Source organism: Herpailurus yagouaroundi, unplaced genomic scaffold (assembly GCF_014898765.1).
Source record: "Herpailurus yagouaroundi ecotype Mexico unplaced genomic scaffold, PumYag 190, whole genome shotgun sequence".
NCBI lineage: Eukaryota > Metazoa > Chordata > Mammalia > Carnivora > Felidae > Herpailurus > Herpailurus yagouaroundi.
This window is the reverse complement of record NW_024412421.1, coordinates 35,748,330-35,771,958: the sequence shown is the minus strand read 5'-3', so window position 1 is coordinate 35,771,958 and position 23,629 is coordinate 35,748,330.

The following is a 23,629-nucleotide window of genomic DNA, read 5'->3' as shown; positions in this document are numbered from 1 at the left end:
GGGCTTTCTGTGATGGACAAGGAGGGGCTCCGGCAAACTGGATGTTGGTTGCCCTAGCCGCGAGACCCCTTCGGAGGAAATTACTGAAGCCCGAAGATGCCCGTGTCCCCCGGGTCTCCCGGCCCCCGCGCACCGCGCCTCAACAATCCCATGCAAACATCTGGATGGAAACCGTTGCACTGGCTACCAGGTGGCCCTCAGCTGCCTTCCGCCCTGCTCCTTACTACCTGCGTCAAGTTCAAGTCTACTGGAGTTCAAAAGATGGCTTGAGAACAACGTCTGAAAAGCCTTCTAATAGTTCCTGACTAATGGGCTGGACTCGGCCGTCCAATAAATCGTCTACTCCGTGCGGCAGTTACGCTGACGACCCTCAGGCACTCTTATCAGCACTTGATGCTTGTGTAAACCAACCCGCACTAATGACAGGATAAAGGCGGTGACGCTGTGCAGGCCTCCGCCTGCTGTCCTCGCCGCGCTTTGAAGTCCAGCTGCTGATCGCGCCGCCGACCACGCACATAAAAACGGGTGGCAGACGTGCCCGATTGCAAACAGTTGGTGCTGCTTGTCACTTCTGCTCTTGCTGGTCACGGCAGAGCAGGCTCACGGGCACAGTGACGTCCCGCACGAGCGATCTTTATGTTTTGGGGCTGAGCTCAATCCGTCCGTTGATGGGTTTGAATTTTCACAAGTTGCTCAGACACTTAAAAATGGGATATTTTCATTTGAAAACCTAGATCTCCTGCTTTCCTTAAATTTTTTTAATGTGTATTCATTTTTGAGACGCAGAGAGGGAGAGAGAGGGAGAATGAGCAGGGGAGAGGCAGAGAGAAGGAGGCACAGAATCGGAAGCAGGCTCCAGGCTCCGAGCTGTCAGCACAGGGCCCGACACGGGGCTCGAACTCATGGAGTGTGAGATCATGACCCAAGCTGAAGTCGGATGCTCAATGACTGAGCCACCCGGGTGTCCCTGTCCCCTCTTTTCTTGATAAATTGGAAGACCTCCCCACACATAGCTGGACGTTTGGTGTGTTGATGGCTGGCTGGATGTGGGCAGGACTATCCCCAGGCCCTGCGTGCCCTGTCGTCCCGCACCAGCCCTCTGGGTCTGTAAGTCCCACACCTGTGTGCTGTGGATGTTGGAATGTGGAGCCGAGTTCAGGGCCTCTCAGTAGGAGAAAAGAGACGGGTAGGTCGGTACGAGGGGTGGAGAAAGAACTCGCGGCTGGAAGTCATGTGTCAGGCTCTGTGTCTGGGCTCCACTGTGGACATCGAGTAGGCATTGCCGTCGCCCCTGACGCCTGGCCTCCTCCCTCGTGTGAGTTCGAGATGAGAACGGCCTCCAGGGTCCTTGCAATGCTGAGCCCCTCTTTCTCTGCCATAAAGTTTGGACTTTCCTGTTCCTCACCTCCCTCCCAGGGTGTGGAAATTTACACCAACAGAAAACAACGGAAGAAAAGCTGACTCAAGGGGTTCTGGATCTGGTGGCACCCGTGTAGGACTCAGAACAAGCCACCCAGCCTTTCTGGGCCTCAGTTGACAAAGCGAGAGGGTTGGGACAGTCTGTCCGCGTGAACCTGGAGTCCTTGGAGATGCCTTCCCCTCATCCAGTTGACATGGCCGGTGTTCAGAGACTGCAAAGTCTGGAGGTGTCCCCGTGGCCTCAGGAGGAGACAAAGCATTCAGTGTGGTGGGGAGAACAGGAGCTGGGATGTGCTCGCTGGGATTTCCACCGCAGCCCCTCACCTCCCGGCTGGGCGATCTCAGGCAAGCTGTTCCCCTCTCTGGTGTCCAGTCTCCTTATCTGTCAGATGGGGTGACAGGACTAAGCTTGGAAAAGTTCTTGGTGAAATGTGATCCCAGATGAAAAGGACTTGTGGCCTGGTTGCCATAGTCACCAGGAGTCCCCAAGGATGCGAGGCCCTAGTTCCGTCCCAGAGATGTGTGCACAGCAGCCAGACAGGAAAACCCCACACGGATCCTACGAGTTACCTATGGTTGATGGGGAGGAGCCATTGCCCGCACAAACCCAGTCGCCTCTACTCTACATGAAGTCCCTGTGGGCCGAGCATGAGCCCAGCACTGAGTGGTCTGCATGGTCACAGTCTTCAGAAAACGAACTCTTGCCAGAGCCTTGGGGGAGACAGGAAAAGAGAAAAGGGAAGGAAGGAAGTGGGTGTTGGCGGGGAGAGGTGGTTATGTGAGCTCTCCTCTCTCTGACGGAGGCGAAAGGTGGCCTGCAGAGAGAGGGTGCTCGAGGGCAGGTGTGAAGTGTGTTGTAGGCGTTGAAAAGCTAGCTGCCTTGGGACTGAGAGAGTTTGAAGGTGGTGTTGGCTTGGAAATGTGGAGCTAAGGCAGAGGAGTCATAAACGATGCTGGAAGTTTCTGTGCAGGAAGAGGAGGGATGGTGTTGACACGAAGCAGATTGTTGGAGCCCTCAGTTTGGGCTGGGCGGAGGGGCGAGCCACGTGCGCAAGACTGGGGGACATTTGGCTGGAGAGTCCGGTCCAGTTTCCTTTGGGAACCCCGGTTGTCCTGGGTCTGTGTCAAAAGACGTCAACCCTTTTGTTTGGGGCCAAGTCACCCCGGAATTTGGAGTAGGTGCTCAGTAAGTATTTGCGGGTGCAGTGAGCGAGTCAGTGAGTCCCTCTGTGGGACCTGCTTGGGGATGTCACCGTCGGCACAGCCCGATTCAGCACGGTGAAAGGATGGCTGGGAGTGTAATGCTACCTCAGTGGCCTTGGGTGCCGTGAACAGAGGCTGGGTTCGGGCTCTGGGAACGTGTTTTAATAAGGACATCAAAAGGGAGGGGATGTCGTGTGGCGATCTGGGCAAGGAGCGGGACTACGACTCCAGCGCAGGGAACAGCCCTTGTTTCGAGTCTGTGGACACAGCCCCTCGGGCAATGACGCGGTGGGAACGAGATGTTGGAGGACCAGGTGGCATGACACCTGGCTGCACACGAGGCTCGCCTGGGGCGCCTGGAAAAGCACCGTGCCCCACCCAGGGTGCGGCCCGCGTGGACGGCTAGGGCCGTAAGTGATCGCAACGCTTGTGTTGTCATTGCTGGATTGTCGGTCTACATCCTCCACCTACAAATTCTGTCTTGTCCTCTCCTCTCGCAGGCGTGGCTTAGGGTCCAGCCCCGACGAGGCCTTTGGTAGCATTTATCGAGTGTGGGAGTGAATGAGTGGTGGACTTTGTCCCCAGCCGGCTCTCGTCCTGGGGAAGAGTAGCTGGAAATGATGAGGTGAGATGACGCTCCCAGGGCGGCTGAGGGCTCAGTCCGTCACGCGTCCGGCTCGTGAACTCGGCTCGTGTCGAACCGTGAGATCGCGGTTCGTGAATTCCAGCCCTGCCCCGGGCTCTGTGCTGGCAGGGCAGAGCCTGCTTGGGATTCTCTCTCTCTGCCTCTCTCTCTGCCCCTCCCTTGCTCGCACACATGCTCTCACTCTCTCTCAATAAATAAATAAACTTAAAAACAAGAAGAGAAGACGGTCCTTCTAGTCTTGGTTCTGCCCTTTGGGGGACCAGCCACTTCACAGCCCCGGGGCCCCACGCTCTCCAGGGCCTTGGGTCCCTGCCCGCACTCGCTTCCCCGCGGCATCTGTGGTTGCCACAGCCTCCCATTCGCAGGGCGTGACGTGCTGGCATCCTTCTCCCGGTCTTCCTCTGACTCTCACAGCAAGTGGTCCTCTCCCAGGCGTGGGTGGTCCACTGACACCGGCGACCTCAGGGAGCACGGGCTGTCACACGGCTCTGGCCTCACCTCAGGAAGACAATTCCCGGATGAAAAGAGGGCCCACACTCGGGCTTCCGGCCACTTCGGTAACTGCACCTTCACGCGAGTGTGGCTGGGCCTGACCCGGGTCTCAAAGGTCGGTCCCCTCCTGCCCCTCCTCCCCGAGTCGGCACCCGGCGACGTCAGCACCGCCCTTAGGGTCTCAGGGTCAGGGCTGCACGCACGTGCTGGGCTCGCACACGCACAGCCTCGGCCGCTAGCGCCCCCCCCGCCCCGTCTCCTCTCTGCCCTTCCCTTTGCGGTCGGTGGGGCTCCGTGCACGGCTGAACACGCAGGGGTGGGCGAACACGCAGGGGTGTGCGGGCAAAGACGATGGCTCTGGCGGTCCCGGCCGGGCTGGAGGGCACAGGCGCCAGGAGTCTCGCTGGAGAGCTGGTGGGTCGCAGCCCTCAACTGCGCTTTTTCCAACGCGAGAGGTTTGGAAAGGCTTTCAGATGAACGTCCGACACCCTGGACTCAGAGCCCGGCTCAACCCGACAGCACGGCCCGCCTGCTCCGGGAGGACTCTTCCGGGCCCACAGAGCATCTTGGGTGAGCTTGCTCGGGGGCTGGGCTGGGCCTCAGATGAGGCAGAGCCTGGAGCCTTTGATGGCCGCTCACACCGTTCCAGGCCTTTCATTCAGGAGGGACTTGCAAGCAGCCGCCAGCTGGGTTTGAGTTGGGACGGCTGCCTGTGGCCGTGGAGGAGTGCACAGTTGCACAGGCGGGCCACCCGGTCCGGGGCTGGCCGGAGGCGGAAATGGTCGCCAGGCCAGGAGGTTGGACACGCAAGCGATCTGATGCTTTTCCGTCCCGAGGGTCGGGTGACTTGGGGAGTGAGGAGAAGGCGGCCAGGGTGCCATGTTCCTCCAGAGCCCAGTGTCTTCTGAACGCCCTCGTGTCACACGGGGCCGAGGACACAGGCGAGGAAGAGAAAAGGGAAAAGGCAGCTTGTGCTTTAGCCACAAGACGAGCAGGGTGCCCATGGGCGGCCCTGGGCGTGCACGCCTCTCATCGTTTCTCTGTGCTGCGCGTGTGGGAGAAGGGGGGTGGGGAGAGAGAGCAGGAGGGAGCATGGATGCGTACGTGAAACAAAGCTCAGAAGAACACGTAGGCTGCAGTCACCCGTTCCACAGACTGTTTTTTGAGCGTCTAACCTATGCAAGAAAGGGTGTCGGGTCCGTGGCGGATGGAAGGAAAGAAGCAGTTCTTTCCTTCACGAGTGTTGCAGAATATAGTATACGGATAGGAGTTGGGTTTCAGACACGGATGTGTGGGTCCTGGGGCAGGTAATCCGACCTCTCTGAGCCCCAGTTTCCTCCTCATGGAGGTGTTCCCGAGGGCCCAGGGACTGGATCGTAGGGACTGGCCAGCAGGGGCCGGCACGCGGGGAGCCCTGGGGCAGTGGCAGTGGCCGCTGCCTGGCGGGGGATGTAACACACGCGCACGCGTGCACCTCTGAGCCGACTCGGGCGCTTCTGTTCCCACGTCGCCTGTTCCTCCCTACGTCGTGGTGTTTCCCACGCACGGTGACTACTGGGTCCCATGTTGGATGTCCCCCGGATGGCCTAGGAGCTCACGTTACTCACACTGGAACCCTCAGCCTCACGCAGAGAGGTGACACGTGGTAAGTCCATGTGCACGCCGTACCCCCGCCGTCCTGTGCTCCCTAGCGTGCCGCACAATTCACCTCTTCACCGCCGTCACTATCCGTCTCTCTCCACTAGAGTGTCAGCTCTGGGAGAGCAGGACTCTGGGGTTTTTGATCCCCAGTGTATCCCCAGCGCCTAGATGCATCCCTTGTCCTAAACACCTGCAGTGCCTGACTCACAGTAGCTGGCAGATAAACGTCAAATGGGTTAATGCATAATGTAGTGATACTTTGTGTAAAGGGGCCGAGCAGACTAGCTCCAGGCAGGGAAGGCCGTTGAGAGAGAAGCGTGTCGAGCACAGAGGACAAACGCACCCGGCACTCAGGCCAAGGGAGCCCCAGTGTGCATCCCTCTGCGTCCCACCTGTGGGGATTCCGAGGTCACTCAGCCTCTCAGAGCCTCTGCTAACACAGGAGCAGCGTGGGAGCAATAATCGGGCCACTGGGGAGATGAGGGAGAATGAATTGGGATGATAGACCAGAATCGCCCAGCCCCCTGCCTGCCACTGGGGTGTGATGACGACGTCAGCCGTTGGTGCAGCCACATTGTGCCCCGAAGCGGGTGGCCCGGAAAGAGCTGTGTCGTGTGCTTCCTCCGGAACAGCGACACCTTGTCCTCCTGTTGTAACCCTAGTTACTTTCCGTGTCGCGGTCAGGGGGAAGTGTCCTTCACATGGGTGACAGCTGCAGAACCCCAGTCGGCTTATGCCGCGAGCAGGTGGCTTTCATCAATTCCTCTGCAGCGAGATCCCGGTGACCCATCCCCGTCCCTCTGTCCCCAGGCTGCCCACGGAAATCCGGCTCCAACCGCAAGCCATCTTTCTGAGGGCATGGTGTGCACACGGAGGGATGGGCTCTGGCCTGAGTTCAAATCCCGTGATCCCAGTTCTGCTGCCCAGGCACGTATTTATGGAGCACCTACTGTTTGCATGGTGGCTCGGCTTGCTGTGCCCACCGTCCTCCGACCTGGGACGGCCTGGAGGAGCCCCCGCCCCTGTACCTGCCGCATCTGGGACTCATTGGTGCCGTCACGACAGTTTGTTTACGTGTAATTTCTGGCTAAGACTTGAAAGGTGAACCAGCGCCCCTTTGTCTAAACAGTCACTACTGTTATACAAAAAGCAGGCCGTCTCCCGGCGTGGATGTGGGACCAGAATATCTATTCCTGGTGCACCTCGTGAGAGAAATCAAAGGGCTTTGTTTATTCCCGAATGAAAATTTGCAAAGCTCAGGGTCCCGCGGGACTGGCTGTCTCCCTGGGAGGAAAATGCCTCCTCGGAGGCTCGCGGTAAAGCGCATGGGTTTGTTTATGGAGACTGTCCTCCCTGGTGAGGGACCAGACGCCCTGAAACTGTGGGCAGGCAGGGGCGGGGCCTTCCGGCTAGGGGACAGGACCCTGCCCACACCGCAGGGTCGGTGGGTTCCCCTGTGGCCCACCCCACGGCCAGAACCTCTCTGCTTCCATGTTCTCCTCCCTCCTTCCTCCAGAGGCGGGGCAGGGTGGGTTCCCAGAGAAAGTCTCCTTTGTTTCTCCTGCGAATGTTTTCCTTAGAAAGGGGCTTCTCCCGTGTGCATCGTGTCTGACCTCTCGAAGCCCCGGTCATCGGGTTTCAGGACCACGATTTGGACAGCTGCACACGCTGAGTTGACAGGTATGTGAGCAGGGCTGCGGCTCGCTGTGTTCAGGGAGGCCCGGGCCCGGCCCGGTCCCTCCTGCGGGCGTGCACCCCTCTGTGGCCAGCTGTCCATCAAAACAGGTCCAGTGGCTCCTTCACGGGTGTCCCACCTTATAATTTATTTCATTGTACCTTGGAGGGGCGACAGGGAGGGGGCCTTGGGGGCCTTCTGATCTGACTTCCATTTCTTTTTCTTGAGGGCGACAGGGTCCCGAGGACTTTGGCCTGTCACAGTTCTCGGGGCTGGGGATGGCGAGTTGTTGGAGGGCCTAACAAACAGCGCAGCTGTTCCCAGAATGAGGCCAGGGACCCCCTCAATGCCACGGCGTCTTGTAGAGTGCGGGTGCCAGCTCTGTCCTTACAGAGTCTGACGACTTTTCTGTGAGCTGCAGTGAGGTTCCTGCAGCTGCCCACACAAAATGCCACAAACTGAGCACTTCAAACCACAGAAAAGTTAGTGTCCCCAGTTCTGGAGGCCAGGGGTCCGACATCAGGGCATCGGCAGGGCTGCGCTCCCTCCAACTGCCCGGGGGAGGCTCCTTCCTGCCTCTCTCCCTGCTTGTGGTGAGGCCGGCAATCCTTGGCTTGTGGCCACATCCCTCCTGTGTCTACCTGTGTCTTCCCTCTGTGTATGTCTGTGCCAGATTTCTCCCTTGATTAGGGCACCAGGCGTTGGTTTAGGGCCCTCCCTGATCCAGCATGACCTCGTTGTAACTTGATGATGTGTGCAAAGCCCCTGTTTTCTAATAAGGCCACATCCACAGGTCCGGGACTTAGGGCTTAAGCCCACCTTTCCAGGGGACACAGTTCTACCCAGTACACAGCTATTCTCAGCAAGGGCCCATTTTACTTTGACATCTCCATTTTCTCATCTGTAAAATGGGTAACAGTCCTGCCTTCTTCACTGGGCTGATGTGGGGAGAAGCTGGTCGAGGGATATGGCGGGCGTGCACAAAGCTTGGCGCACAGTGAGCGAGACCCAAAGGGTTCTGTTGTTACCATTATCAGCCACGGGGCTCCAAAAACAATGCGGAAGGAAAGAGGGCCGGGGTCAGATGCACGTTACACTTTAGCGGCCTCTGGTCACCCCCAGACCTCACCCTGCCCTCCAGGCTGGCCGTGTGGGCCTCTCTCCCCGCCCGCCCCCCGTCCCCCTGCCATGGCCACTGGCTGCTGCCTTGGTACTTTCTCCATCCCGGTCCCCCATCCCACTGCCTCGAAGGCTGTTCTCGAGCTCTGTGACGGCCGTGCTGCTTCCCAGCTTCCCGTCCACCCCACGGCCAGGTGGTGCTCCAGGACAGCATCCTGTCCCCTGGCTCTCTGTACCGCTAACATGGTGTGTTATTTTCTGTCAGAGTGTTAACTTAAGCTCATTATCCGAAGTGTCTAGAATGTAAACCCACGAGGACAGGAGCTGCCTGCTTCCTGCCTCTGGGTGTGTGCCTGGCACTGCGGGCCCACCGGCGTCCTGAGCGGACGGCCAGACGAGGAGGTCAGACCACCTGGGCCCTTCCAGGGGCAGATGCCACCTTGTTGGGGGCCTCCATCCGGGCGCCCACGGGGAAGAGCGAGCTTAGTTTGGCTCACCCGGCCTCGTGTTTTCCTGTCCTCGTTCCTGTTGAAGGTCTTCCTTTGAAAAGAACTGGGGCCCACCCACAGAAAAACTCCCAGATGTTACAATGAACTGCCATGTCGTCACCCCCTGGATTCACCTGTTTGTCAACATTTAGCTAGCTGTCTCTGCACTTTTGCGGCTCCCTCGCGGTCACTTCATGGTTGTCGCTTGTGTCTTTATTTTTGCTGAACTCATCGGAAGTAACCTGTGGGATGTGTCCCTTTTTGCCCCTGAAGACGTCAGCATTGTCCCCTGGGAACAAGGACATTGTCCTGCACAACCACGACATCACAGTGCTTTTGCAAGTGCTCACGTGCCTTGGTCACCGTGTGTCCCCATATTCTTTCAGCCTCCCGTCCAGGCTTCAGCCTGGACTCAACGTCACCGTCGATGTCCTGCGTCCCTGGTCTCCTCAAACCTGGGAAGTTCCTCAGCCTGTCTTCATTCCCCTGGCCCCTCGAGAGAGTGCAGACCTGCCCTTGTCTCTATCCGGGTGTGTCTGACAGGACTTCGCTGAGCTTACGCATTCTGGGAAACTCAAGCTTTTTAGAAAGGAGGGACTTTTCCATTATACAAAAAGACTCACGTTAAAAAAATTAATAAATGTAGCAACATTGGGCTGAAATTCCACATGGCATGTTGTGCACGGTGTCTCCCCTCCCCCCTCCAGCCCCAGCCTCCATCCAGTCTCGGGGGCGAAGAGTGTCCGACCCTTGCCATCACGGTGTCAGGGAGCTGCTCCTAAGTCCCCGTGTGACCCTGGACACGCCCTCGCCGCGGTGGTCTCTGAGAACAGTAACAGAGAAAACATTTTGACCAGAGAGCACCGCGCAAGCAGTGGGGCCCAGGAGACGCGATCTTTTCCCTCTAAGTCCACGAAAGGTTTGGACGGATGCTTCCTGCCAGAGGGAGGGGCGCGGGGCACCGCAAAGGAAGACACCCCCGAGGGAGGGCAGCGGGCGCGCCGTGCGGGTTTGTGCAGAAGAAACAGCAGAAGAAACAGGCGATGAGCTCGCTGTCCAGAAGTGGCCTGCAACTCATGCACCGAGGGCGTATCAGCCGCGGGGATCTTTCTCAGGAGCTCCGACGCTGACAGCTGTCTGCAGTGAGAATGTCACTGTCAAAGACAAGGAAAGTCATGCCTGCGTGGGCCGCCGTGGGCCTGGGCCAGGACTAACCGCCACCCCAGCCGTGCCTTGCTAGGACCTCACTTAACCCCTCAGAGCCGCAACCCCCTGAGTGCAGACAAGTTCCTGCTCAGTGCTGACGGCCCAGCAGCTGAGACACTCCCCTATTTTGTATAAATGCACCAATTATCAAATAAATGCAAAGTGACTGTCTTGTTCTTCTCAATTGACTATTCGGCTCATCCTTTAAGCAAGTGCTTCTCAACTGTGTTAAGTGATATCCTGAGAAGCACAGACACATGTCCTGTTTTACAGCTGATTTGCATGTCCAACTCCCCCCCCCAACCACCACCACCAAAGGTCTATGGAGAGTAAGTTCTGGTTAGTAATCATGATCCCCACTAAAAATCTCCATGGACCAAAAATATGTTCCAAGTTACATATTTCCAAGTTATGTTGAAAAGGCGTCCCCCCCCCACCCCATACATTATATAATATCGTGAATTATGTATATATAATAATTATATATATATAATATCGTGAATTCTGTTTTCTGTTCTACTACATCTCTAGAGATTGTGACTCCCCATCCTGACCACCCATGCTCTGGGGAGACCTGTCTGGGGGACACGGGACATCTCTCCCTGGAGCATCTCTGACCTAAAGCTTTAGGACAGAGAATGTCCCATGGGGCACTGCTCTGTAGTCTTCACCAGGAGGCTGGTCTCAGGGTCTAAAGGAGCTGGTCTTCTCATAGGATCTGCTCCGTTGGGTCCCCTCACAGCCCCAGACCCCCTCCCCCCGGCTCTGCGTCCCCATTCCTCTCCCACATGGAGGAGATACTGACTGACCCGTGGACAGAAAGCCAAGAGAGCAAAGCCACCAAACACGCCCAACTCCAAATGGAATCACGCATGTTCTTAAAAAACAACAACAGGGGCGCCTGGGTGGCGCAGTCGGTTAAGCGTCCGACTTCAGCCAGGTCACGATCTCGCGGTCCGTGAGTTCGAGCCCCGCCTCAGGCTCTGGGCTGATGGCTCGGAGCCTGGAGCCTGTTTCCGATTCTGTGTCTCCCTCTCTCTCTGCCCCTCCCCCGTTCATGCTCTGTCTCTCTCTGTCCCAAAAATAAATAAAAACGTTGAAAAAAAATTAAAAACAAAACAAAACAAAAAAAACAAACAACAAACAAGGCATCTGGGGTGCGCTGGGCTGTTTATCTCCATATCCGCAGTGTGTTTGTTGATAAAGATCTTCCCTGGAAACTTTCTTTCACAAGGATTAGGACAAATTTTCCAGCTAATAATTATAGGTATTAGAATACGGTCAGCTGATCTGGCCAGGAGACAAGACAGGAAGGGTTTTCTCTTCATGTTTAGCCATAGTAATAACAGCTTCAACCAGTTTCAAACAAGATCAAATAGAATACCTGATTCGAATTATCCAACATAATGGTCCAATGTGCTAAATTAACTGTGAAATCTTCTAATTGTATTCAGACATATAAGTAAAGTTTTTATGCCTAAGTGCCTCCAGCGGCATGTTTTCAACTAGTTGTAAACAGGCTTCAGCCCAGCTAAGAGAGATGGTTCAGAACATGGGCTCTGGAGCCAGGTTCAAGTCCTGCCATTTTCACGTCCTGCCAGGGTCAGCCTCAAGCAAGTTACTTGCTCTCTCTGTGCTTCATTTTGCTTCTCTGAACAATGGGGGTGAAGATCATCGTAGCCCATGTTGGAGCCGACATTGTCATGCCCACACCACGCAAGACGAAATGATGTTCAGGGAGTTTATGTGGCTCACCTCAGTTTGCACAACTGGACTCAAGAGGGTCCCCCAACTTCGATGTTCTGGCGAACGCTGTCCATGAAGCTACGTCTCTCCCACCTCTGCGGGGAACAGAGGCTTTGCTCAGTAGGACCGCCCCCAAAAACCCACGCACCCAGCTACAAGTGAGGTTGGCCACCATGCCGTCTGTGTTAGGATGACCAGGGGACGCGACAGCTGATGGCTGACCCATTTGCTCAGCCTTTATGACAGGCGTAGTAAACTGATGTGTTTGAAATGGTGCAGAGACCTCATTTCAGGCAGAAACAGAGGGGCAGTTATTATATGAAAGAAAGAGCTCTGGATGGAGTTCTGGGACTGAAGCCAGGGATTCTCCCCCGGTCCCAGCTCGAGGCTCAAGGGCCTTGGCCCAGACCACACAGCCAGACTATGATGGGCCACACTGACTGCAGGACCCATTTGACCCAAGGCTCACGCTCTTAGCTGCTTCCCCACCCCGCCTTCCTCCACCAGCTTCAGTTAGCTTCGAAGGAAACCAGTGGCTCGAGACACAAAGTCAAGATGATATGTTATGAACAGTGATTGTTAGATGCTGGTGATTAATGTTGGCCGTGGGATGACCAATTCTGCATGTTTGTGCCATAACTCATGTCTTTCCAGTAAGGATGAACTGCTTAATTTACCAGTGAGAAGATGAGGATTCAGATACCACCTCCAGTCTCAGCTTGAGGCTTTGCTTATTTTACTGAGGGCTCTGTCCTAAACAACAATGGCTCCTAACACATGTTGCTTCCTAAGACTGATTGTTAACTTGTCTTCTCATGATGCTCTTTGATTATTCTGAGGGCCCCTAATAAGATCAGGTAGTTTTCAGTTACACATCTTTCATTTAACCGATCTGTCTGTAGCCTCCTCCTGCGAAAGGGTCAGTAGTCCCTTTAAATGAACAAACCAGTAGGTAGACATCCCCAGTCCACAAAGGCACCGTCAACATTAGATTGGTCCTTGACATGTGAGACTTTGAGATCCACCCAGGGATTATAAAATCCAGTTGTGAAATTAGTTTCATTTCTTCACTTGGAACATAAACCATGCTTGCTAGGTCAATGAGTCACCAGAACTGGCTCTGAAATATTTTGGCTATTCTCAAGTTCAAACTAACTTCTAAAGATAAAAGCTTGCTATCCCTAAAGATGATCAAAGATAAGGGCCACACATAAATATTTTTGAAGTGACAAGGGTGGGCAGTTTTCAAAGACCCTTTCTAGAAGCATGTTGGGGACGGGCAACACCATTAAAGCCAGGGGCTAGCTTCCCTCTAAAGGGCCAGTGCCCTAGTGGTGACAGTAGTACATTTAAACAAAAACATAAATAAAACTACCACTTACTAAGGATGTATGGTTCACATTTGGGCCACATCTTGACTTACATATTGCTCAATCTTCGCATCAACCTGGCCCATTAGCTGCTGTTACTTCTACCCTACAGATGAGAAAGCAGGTTGCGAGGGTGCAGAAGTCCACATGACTCCGATCACACAGCCAGCAAGGGCTGGAGTCGGGATCCGAACCAGGTTTCGGCCTCTGAAGTGTGGGCCATGGTTAATCTATGCTTGTGCCTTGTACCCTTCCCCCCCCCCCCCCGCCCCCATCTTATCTGACTCTTACTCCAATGGGTTCTGGACTCTGGCTGTCCATTGAATCTCTGTGGGAGCCTTTAAGAAATGTAGGTGATGGAGTCCACCCAGATCAATTCAATCATAACGTATAGGGCTAGGACACCCCCATAAATGTCAGGAAGTTTCCCACGGTCGAGTTCTGCTGTGCCGCCGGGGTTGAAATCCCCTGGGGTCGATCATGAAAGGCCATGTTGGCCGTTAGTATAAGGATTCCTAATTTAGTCTATTTTGATATACTCTCTTTTACAACTTTACTGCCAGGGAATTTGCTTTGTTCTTCCCCAAGGCTGAAAGCAGTGGGGTACCCTGCAGAGAAAAGGGCAGGGTGCAGGACTGTGGGGCTGACTGACATCTGACAATGTCTTCCCGGTCAACCTGAGAAACAGCATAAACAAGCCATGAAGTTTTGCTTCGCCTCCGCCTGGGGGCTCTTGGTTGGCTGCCATGGAATTGTCAGCCTCTTAGAAAGTGTCTATCTGCTCTAGAAAGGCCACGGGGACACCACACACACACACAGCCCCAGCCCAGAGCCATCATACACCAGAGCCAGCAGCCCGGAACAGCAGCCCCTACTGTCAGCCATCTGGTCGACCAGCAGTCCTCCCTGGAGCCCTGGCTCCAACCTGAAGGCTGGGTGGGGTCCAGTTAGAGCTGCAAAATGTTCTTTATGAGTTTCCCCGGGAGGTAACAATCAGAGGGCTGGGGGGGAAATCCCACATCTCCAAAGCAGTGGGTTCCTGGTGTCTAATCTGGTTAGTCTTCCCCCTTGTTAATCAACGAACTTAATTAACACTGAAGAGATGCTTCCCACTGAGACTGCTGTCCCCACAGAAACGTACTTCCCCTAGAGAAACGAGCTCTTTCTCTCCTCCCCCCAGGGGGCCCCTCTTCCCTAGAAGAGGCTTTTCACCACAAGCTGAGGTGTTTGGGGGTCTCTTCTAAAGCAAGGTTCCCCATAACTTCATTATTGGACTTTCGGGAAAGTAAAAACACCACCAAAATATAAATCTGGTCACTGGATATTCAAAGTAATGAAATTAAAGAAGCCCACAAGCATCATTTCTGTACTTCCCATATTAACCCGTGACATGCTAAACATTAACATTCAGTGCTCGTTTGGTTGTGGCGAAACCAGAGCTTTCACTGAATTTTCTATAGCCTCGTAAATTGTGTGCAACACGAATGTTAATACAGGGAAATAACAAAGCACTGCAAAAAATGTTCATTCTCTGTAGTCAACTAATTCAATTTTTAAGATTTTATACCAGGGAAAGTTGACATTGAAAGTTAAAAGTCAACTGTACAAAGGTGTTCGCTGCTGGATTGTCTAACCGCCAATACCTGGAAAATATCGAAATGTCCTAGAATAGGGCTTGGTGAACTCTTTCTTAAAGGACCAGATCATAAATATTTTGGGTCTGTGGGCCACATACAGATGGTCTCTGTCACGACTCAGCTCTGCCATGACAGTGCAGAAGCAGCCACCGGCAATACGAAAGCAAATGAGCGTTGACTGTGCACCAATAAAACTTTATTTACAAAATCAGGCAGCAGGTAGGATTTGGCTCCCAGGCCACAGTTCGCTGACCCCCTGTTCTATAATAAGGAATATGCTCGGGGCGCCTGGGTGATTCAGTCAGTTGAGCTACTGACCGGCTCAGGTCATGATCTCGCGGTCTGTGAGTTCGAGCCCCGCGTCAGGCTCTGTGCTGACGGCTCAGAGCCTGGAGCCCGCTTCGGATTCTGTGTCTCCCTTTCTCTCTGCCCATCCCCCACTCATGGCCTGTCTCTTTCTCTCTGTCAAAAATAAGTAAACATTTAAAAAAAAGGAATATGCTTATGATGCTCTGAAGCAATAAAATATGGTTATTTAGCAGTTAATTTAAGATCCTACAGAAACTTGGAAAAATGTAAATGATGGAACGTTATATCAAAAGCGGAAAACTCGCACACACTTCCATCACAGAAAGTGTGTCTACAGAGGGAAAACGGTGGGAGGAAGAGGTATAAATGGCCAAGGTGTGCAGACCACAGGGTGATGCGTGTGCTTTGAAAATTCCTTACGTGGCAGCCTTCGGCTGTCAGACTGTGGGTCGTAAACCAACACACGAAGAAGACAGAAGGACATCGTGGTGCCATCCACAGCCAGCAGGCTGCTGCTGCCATGTATCCATCGACAGTGCCCACAACATAGCATTCTCCACTGCTGTGAATTTATTAAAAAGAGTTTATGGAGCGCCTGGGGGGCTCAGTCAGTTAAGTGTCTGCCTTCGGCTGAGGTCATGATCTCACCGTTCGTGAGATCGAGCCCTGCACTGGGCTCTGTGCCGACAGTGTGGGGCCTCCTTGGGATTCTCTCTCTCCTCTCTCTCTGCCCCTACCCTGCTTGTGCTCTCTTTCTCAAAATAGATAAATAAGCTTAAAAAAATAAAAAAATAAACCAAAGGGTCCTGCCTTGGGAAAGTTCTGTTCAGGTGGGACAAGATGAGGACAGGTCAGCAGGAGTCAGCCCGGCCATCCTGGGATGAGTCAACTCTTCACTGTCAAGCAACGGGTGGCCCCTGAAAAGCTGGGGCATGAACACTTTCCCGGATTTGAGCCCGGCCGTCTGGGGCTGCAAACTAGCAGGAAAGGTGACGGCCTAAGTCCACCTGTACCCAGCTGGGACAGGCCAGCCCTAAAACTAGGGAGAGGAGGAGCTTGGCCACAGCCCACGAGAACATGGTTCTCCAGAGCTGGTGGGACCCACGTCCCCAGCGTCCCCACCGCGTGCCTCACCTTCTATGGGTGCCCTCGTCTTGTGGATGTGGGGACGACGCGGGGCAGGGCTGTCTAACCTGTCCGTAAAGCATGCCGGGGGCTCGGGACAGGTTCAGATTTATGTCTGAGCATGCACGAGGAGCCGTGAGCATAAAACTCCAGATGTTCACGTGCAATTGGGAATTTGGGAACGCTCAAAATAGCGCTTGCCCATAAAATTGCCTGAAATGCAGTCCAAATGTGTCCGTAAAAGGTAACCAAATAGCTATTTATTGTTATTAGTTCATGTTCTCCGAGCTTCCATGCAGGGCAGGGCGTTGATCTAGTCGGGTGCCGGACACGTTTGGGGTGACCTTGGAGGTGCCTCCCCGATGCCACGGGTTCTGGTTTGCAGAGCGAAGCCGGCTGTCGGCAGATTCTCCCCCTCAGCCCTGACGTCCAAACAGGACACGTGGAGAAAGCCTCAGCGGGCCTTTCTTAGACACTCTCCTCGAGGTAAATTCCTGAAAACCTCGATGGGGGTCCAAGCCTGTTCATACATATTCCAGCAAACAGAACAAAGGCGCGGGTGACCACACAGCTGTCATCAGGCAGGGTCCCCACGGGCCATCGCTTTTATCCTGATTGTGGTGACATACGCCTAGTGTGAAGGCCACCACGTTAACCACGTTGAAGCCAGCGTTTCTGTGGCATGTAGTACATTCACGATGTTGTATAACCACCACCTCCATCTGATTCCAGAACATTTCCATTACCCCGAAAGGAAACCCCATCCCCACCAGCAGTCACTCCCCACTGGGGATCGTAGGCAGGAGCATAGAACGGGGCCGTTGCCCTGGAATGCAGTTGCTGCTTTTGAACAATACTGAATTGAAACCACTGGGTTTGTTCAGATGGAAGGAGCCCCAGCTGCTCCATGCAGTGACCACGTGGCCTTACATTTCCCTGACCTTGGTGAGTCTTCACTCCTCATCACTTACCTCCCCTAATTCTGTGAGGCTCGAGTCAATCGTGCATGTGCCGGCAAATGGCCTCCATGCTGTGTCCCCTGCAGCCTCTTGTCTCTTGTTTTCTTTCTAGAACTCTCCCCCTTGCTCACTACTCCCTACACTGGCGGGCTGGCTCTCTGTTTCTCAGCAGGCGTAATCCACCCCAGGGCCTTTGCACTTGCGGTTCCCACCTGAAACCTGGGTTCTTCTCTCACTTCTTGGAACTCTTATTGAAATGCCTCATTTTCAGTGACACCAATGCAGAGGGCCCTCTTTATAAGGGCAATCCCTCTCCTGCCCCTGGGCTCCCTCCATCGCACTGGCAGAATAAGGCCTATTTATTTATTTATTTATTTATTTATTTATCAATCAAGCTGGCTAACATAGTGTATACACTGTGCTCTTGGGGGTAGAATCCCGTGATTCATCGCTTACATACAACACCCAGTGCTCATTCCAACAAGGGCCCTCCTCGATGCCCATCGCCCACTTTCCCCTCCCTCCCACCCCCTCAGTTTGTTGTCAGTATTTAAAGTCTCTTATGGTTTGCCTCCCTCCCTCTCTGGAACTTTTTTTTCCCCCTTCCCCTCCCCCACGGTTCTCTGTTAAGTTTCTCAGGATCCACATATGGGTGAAAACATATGGTATCTTTCTCTGACTTATTTCACTCAGAATAATACCCTCCGGTTCCATCCACGTTGCTACAAACGGCCAGATTTCATTCTTCCTCATTGCCAAGTAGTATTCCATTGGATAGATAAACCACATCTTCTTTATCCATTCATCAGTTGATGGACATTTGGGCTCTTTCCATACTTTGGCTATTGTCGATAGTCCTGCTATAAACATTGCGTGCATGCACCCCTTCGAAACAGCATACCTGTATCCTGTATCCCTTGGATAAATTCCTAGTAGTGCAATTGCTGGGTTGTAGGGTAGTTCTGTTTCTAATTTTTTTGAGGAACCTCCATACTGTTTTCCAGAGCGGCTGCACCAGTTTGCATTCCCACCAGCAAAGCAAGAGGGTTCCCGTTTCTCCACATCCTCGCCAACATCTGTTGTTTCCTGAGTTGTTAATGTTAGTCACTCTGACAGGTGTGAGGTGGTATCTCAGTGTGGTTTTGATTTGTATTTCCCTGATGATGAGTGATGTTGAGCATCTTTTCATGTGTCGGTTGGCCATCTGGATGTCTTCTTTGGAGAAGTGTCTATTCATGTCTTTGGCCCATTTCTTCACCGGATTATTTGTTTTTTGGGTGTTGAGTTTGATAAGCTCTTTATAGACTTTGCATACTAACCCTTTATCTGATACGTCGTTTGCAAATATCTTCTCCCATTCCGTCAGTTGCCTTTCAGTTTTGTTGATTGTTTCCTTTGCAGTACCGGAGCTTTTTATCTTGATGAGGTCCCAGTAGTTCATTTTTGCTTCTAATTCCCTTGCCTTTGGAAACGTGTCGAGTAAGAATAATACCTCATTTTTATTTGGGGGGTTTATAAAGTCACTCCTCTCCCAACAGAACACGAACCCCACAAGAGCTAAGAGTTTGCCTGTTTGCTCGCTGCTGTGTCCCCGGCACAAGCTGAGTGCCTCGTGCACAGAGGTGCTCAAAGGGCCTATGGCATCAGCAGACAGGCATCCTGGTGAAGCACGTGTGCAAGCCAGGCTTCCCCGAGCACATGGAGGTCGGGGTGGTCTGCCAGGACACCCTCGTCCCTTTCCCCGCATGCAGCCCTGTGCTCCCACACTGGTAGGGTGCAGGGCAGGGGGATGGGCTCAGTGAGGACGAGGAGCCCACGACCTGAGCCAGGTTCTTGCTGGCAGGGGGCACAGACCGAGGCTGCAGAGAAACAAGGGGCACCTGTGAGAGCCATAGTGGCGCTGGACGAGTAGATGGGCTGGGGCCAGGTCCCGGGAAGATGCAGGAGCTCTCTGTCTCCCTCCCCTCCTTCCCCATCCCTCTCTGTCTTGCCCGCACCCCCCCCCCCCAACACACACACACCCTTCTGCCCCTTTGCTCTCAATCTTGTGTTTGTCTTCATTGTTCAGCCCATTCCCTCTGCTCCTGGGAAACATCTTCACAACAGTGTGTACCCGGCGGAATAACGCAGACGGATCCTCTCGGACCCAGTTCCAAATTCTGGGGAGGGATTCTGACTTCTCGGCCCGGTTCGAGTCAGGGGCTCCCTGGAGCGCGTGTGCTGTGGCTGGGAGCCTGGGGGTTGGGCACGTCGTGTATAAGGGCTTCAGAGGGGCGTGGGCACTCCGGGGGCGATGGGTGGAAAGGAAAGCGGCCGTGGGCAGGGAGGCCATCGTGGAGCCGTCCCCACGGGAAACTCAGGAGAGCGCACCCCGCAGGTGCCTTGTTTCTTCTTACCCGTCTGTTCGTTCACTGCAGGCTTATTGAGCTCCTGTTGCGTGCCAGGCACCGTTCTAGGGCCTGGAGGTACGTCAGTGCACAAAGTAAAGGAAATCCTCACCTTCGGCAAGCCTGTCGCCCAGTAGAGGAAGGGCTCCATTGGCAAGGGAGCAGAGCCGTTCCCGAAGGCTGGCAAGACGCAGGTGCCCTGAAGAGGTTTCAGCCAGCTAAGGACACAGACGGTGGTGGCGGTGGGCGCCACGATTTTGGCCCGGGTGGGCGGGAAGGCCCCTCGGGGGCACGTGGGCAGCGATCTAGCGGGAAGGAGCCGGCAGCCCTGGAGGCAGGTGGCAGGCAGGTGTGTGTGCTGGAAGATGAGAAGGCCCGCGGGACTGGGCAGGGGCCGGAGCGGCCGGTGGTGGGCACAGGTCTTGCAGGCCGTGCACATGGGAGTCTAGGCCTTTCCGCCGGCATTGCCCACGCGCACTCTGACACAGCTCCTGGGAGAAGCGGGCTTCTCAGGGGACTCTGGACTGAGACAGGGCTTGTGGTGTGGACCCACAGTCCCAGGCCAGCGGTCCCCATCTGCAGGGTGGCGCTAAGAGCTCCTCCCAGCCTGCCAGTGAGCGTCCCCTGTGACCTCGCGTGGGGAGATGGGCAGCATGGCCCGGGCCTCCCCCACCGCCATGTGCCATGCTTGGCTCTCGGGCTGCCCCTCTGGCGGGCAAGCGGCTGCGGGGAAACACGAGGCCACCGTTGTGTGCTCACCGACAGCACAGATCACAGGGCTCATTTGTCACGGATCTGCGGTGACGGTCCCAGCCGAGGCCGCCCCCCAACCCATGGCTCACAGCCTTGTCCCCCACCGTCAGGGAGCCCCAGGGATGACAGATGACGTTCCCGGGCAGCGGCGTGTGTGCCTGATGGAAGGACGGAGTCGGCTCCGAGGATGACTTCATGGCAGCCACGCGGGTGGACGGGCCCCGCCGCTCGCGGCCCGTCTGCTGTGTCCCAAGAAGGAGGTAGGCGTCCTTGACAGCACGGCCTGAGAGATTGGTCCCCGCGGGACCGTCCTGATAATCTGTTGGGGGGCCTCTAGCCCCAGAAAAGGCCAGAGCCCTGGTGGAGGCCTCGCCCCGAGGGCCCCGGGGGCCCTGTCAATCAGGGCCAAGGCAGCGGCGCTCAGACGGGTCAGGCCGGCTCTAAAGAAAGCCCCGCATTGTTTGTAAAGGGCAATCCCTCCGCATCTTGGGTTTCACGGGGAAGTGTGTGTGGCCACGCCGGTGGGAGCTGGGTGAGACAGGCCTGAGGAACGGCCCTCTGGGGCCTAGGTAGCGCTCCGGTCGTGCTGGGGGGCCGGGGAGGGGAAAGGGCACATTTTTAGCCCATATTTGGTGATGCGGTGGGCTTTGAGCTCTCCTTCTCCCATTTGTTGGGATCTTAATGAGAAAGCCCGGAAGGACTCAGAAATTCCCTTTCCCAAGGACAGGAAATAAATGGGACGGTTCGAGGGAATTAGGGGAAAACCCGCCGCGGGAGAGACAGTGTGGCCTTTGTTGTCTACGTGTGAGAGTGTGTGGGTGTGTGGGTGAGCGTGGGAGTGCGAGCGTGTCACCGTGTGAGTGTGTGGGTGTGAGTGTGCGAGCGTGTGTCACCGGGGGAACGTGTGGGTGTGCGAGCGTGTCGCCATGTGGCGTGCGGGTGCGCAAGCATGTGTCACTGGGAGTGAGCGTGCGAGTGTGCGCACATCAGCGACAGGAGAGCCCTGGCGCTCAGGCCCCCGCCCGGGAGGCTCATGGGTGTGAGCGCCCGGAGCCCCCTCAGGGCAAGCACTCGTTGTTTGACGTTCTCAGCTGTGAGTAAACGCTGTCTCTCATCAGCCGCGTGGGGGCGAGTGAGCGAGTGTGTAAATGCCAATTAGACCGTAACAGCACGAGGAAGAAAGATTCCGCGGGCCACAGATACGGTGATCTGCTTCTTCCACGTGCCACGCGTGTCTGGGGTGGAGGAGGAGGCAGAGGCTGAACACAGGGAAGCTTCTGGCCTCCGAGCGAACTGGCTGTGGGTCCTCCGGAGCTGCCTCACTCCACGGCGCATTTGTCCCAGATGCGAGGGGCCCCGTGTTGCCCCGAACCTGGCCGCTTGCTGCGGCCCAGAGCCCTGTACAGTCACCGCTCGAAGTGAAGGACGTTTCAGAGCAGAGATGCTTCTGGCAAAGCCCAACCACCAATCCCTGTGCGGACGTCACACTCATCACCAGAGAGCGGCTCCCCAGGGCGGCCGGCTCTGCGTCCTCGAGGACTGCCCAGGGGGACAGATGTAACCGCTCTGGGCCCGGCCGCCGGCCTGCCGCCTTCGCGGGCCAGCTGACCTCGGACGGGTCGCGTCACATCCCCGAGCCACAGGCTCCTGAGCTGGGGGGCGGGGTGCATTTAGCATCTCATCCCCCAGGCGCTGGTCGGCACCTGCTGCGTGCCCTGCGCTGGGCTGCGAGCGGCGGGCACATCTGCGAGCACGGGCGGAGCCGGGAGCCTCGCACCACAGTGACCGGGGCTCACAGTCTCCACGAGTGACCAGAGCCGCAGCAAACCCCCAGCAGGGAAGGACGTGAGGGTGCGCGCACGGCCCTCCTCCCTCGGCACCGCTCGGCTTCCTGGGTGTCCTCTTGCTGGATCTGAGTGCGGGCGCGGGACGTCCCCTCCGTCTGCGTCTCCGCCCTTGCCCTGCTGGCACTCGGCGTTCTGTCCAGGAATCCGTCCTGTCGTGTGTTGGCGACGCCTGCTTCTTACCTGGCTGTGCGCTGCTCCACGTGTGGACATGCCTGCATTTCCGCCACCCGTCCCCTCGTACTGGACATCTGGGTTGTTTCAGGCCTGTGCTACTGTGACCAAGGCTGTGACAAAACTTTTGTCTTTGTGCAGATGCCCGATTAGATCCACCAGGCAAATCTCTGCAAGTGGAAATTATCGGCAAAGAGCCGTGTGTTTGAGGGTTTGATGAAGACTGTCCAGATGCTTTTGGAAAGAGCTAGTGCCAGACTTACACGGCCCGGCGTGGCCCTTCCTCGTGGCCCGTCACGTCAGCACCACGCCCACCTCCCCAAGCCCCCGAGGACCCGTGCGGATGCACAGTAATGCAGTGAGGACCGTGGCCGGTGAGGTTCCACGGCCACATGGTTTCACGCCCAGGTTGGTCCAAACCTCTCCTCTGATGACTGCAAACCTGAGGCCCAGGGAGGGTGAGACGCTCCAGGCCACACACTCAGCGGTGACGGAAGCCAGGCCTCACCCAAGCGTCCCTCAACCTCGGGATGCCAGCTGACCTTGAATGTCCCCGCTCTCTACCAGAAGCAGGGCAGAAGCAGACACGCGTGGCCTGTGACACCTTTTCTCCACATTTTCTCAGACTTCCCTCAGACGACACGGGGGACGTTGTGTTCCAGTCCTTGGATGGCCTGGGTGGCGTCGTCCCCGTGGCACCATTCCTGTCTCAACAGCGGGAAGGGGATCTGGGCCACTCCATACTGCCAGGTCACCAGGCGGCGGGCTCCGCTGTTGGGGTTCCCCGCGGCCCCCCCCCCCCCCCGCCTGCAGGCAGCACGGAGCAGCCCTGGGCAGAGCGGAGGCGGGGCGGGGGAGGGGGGAGGGAGGCCGCGGGCTCTGGTTGTGGTTGCCTCCTGCACTTCCGGGGTCTTCGGCGAATGTGCCCTTGTCAGCTCAAAGCAACGAGTGCGGGGTTCTGCTGAGACGCGGGGCCAGGGGCCAGGGAAAGGGCCACTTGGTGGAGGCTGTGGGGTCCTTGCCAGGATCCTTCTGGGCCATCGGCCTGCCCAGACAGGGGCTGCTGGCTGCTGTCCGTGGTCCCCGTGCGTCGCTGGCCAGAGGCGACGTCTCAGGCTCAGGAGCACCCGTGCCGGACTCGGGGCGGGGCAGGGGTGCTCCCCTGGTAAGGCCTGCACAGCGTGGGGGGACCCCAGCACCAGGCAGAGTGGATGTGTTCACGGAGGTGGAGCGGAGGCAGGGTCCCTGGCACACACGTCTGTCAGCGCCCTGGAGGCAGAGGCCTGAACTTGTGTTCGCCTGGGTCCCTCTTGGCCCCAGCTCCTGGGGGTTCCTGCTCATTGACGCTTGCTGACTAAGGAAGGCAGGACGGGCGAGCGGGCGGGCTCCACCCTGGCTTTCCTCCTCCCCTGGGGCCTGGCGCTGCTGTGGGCACA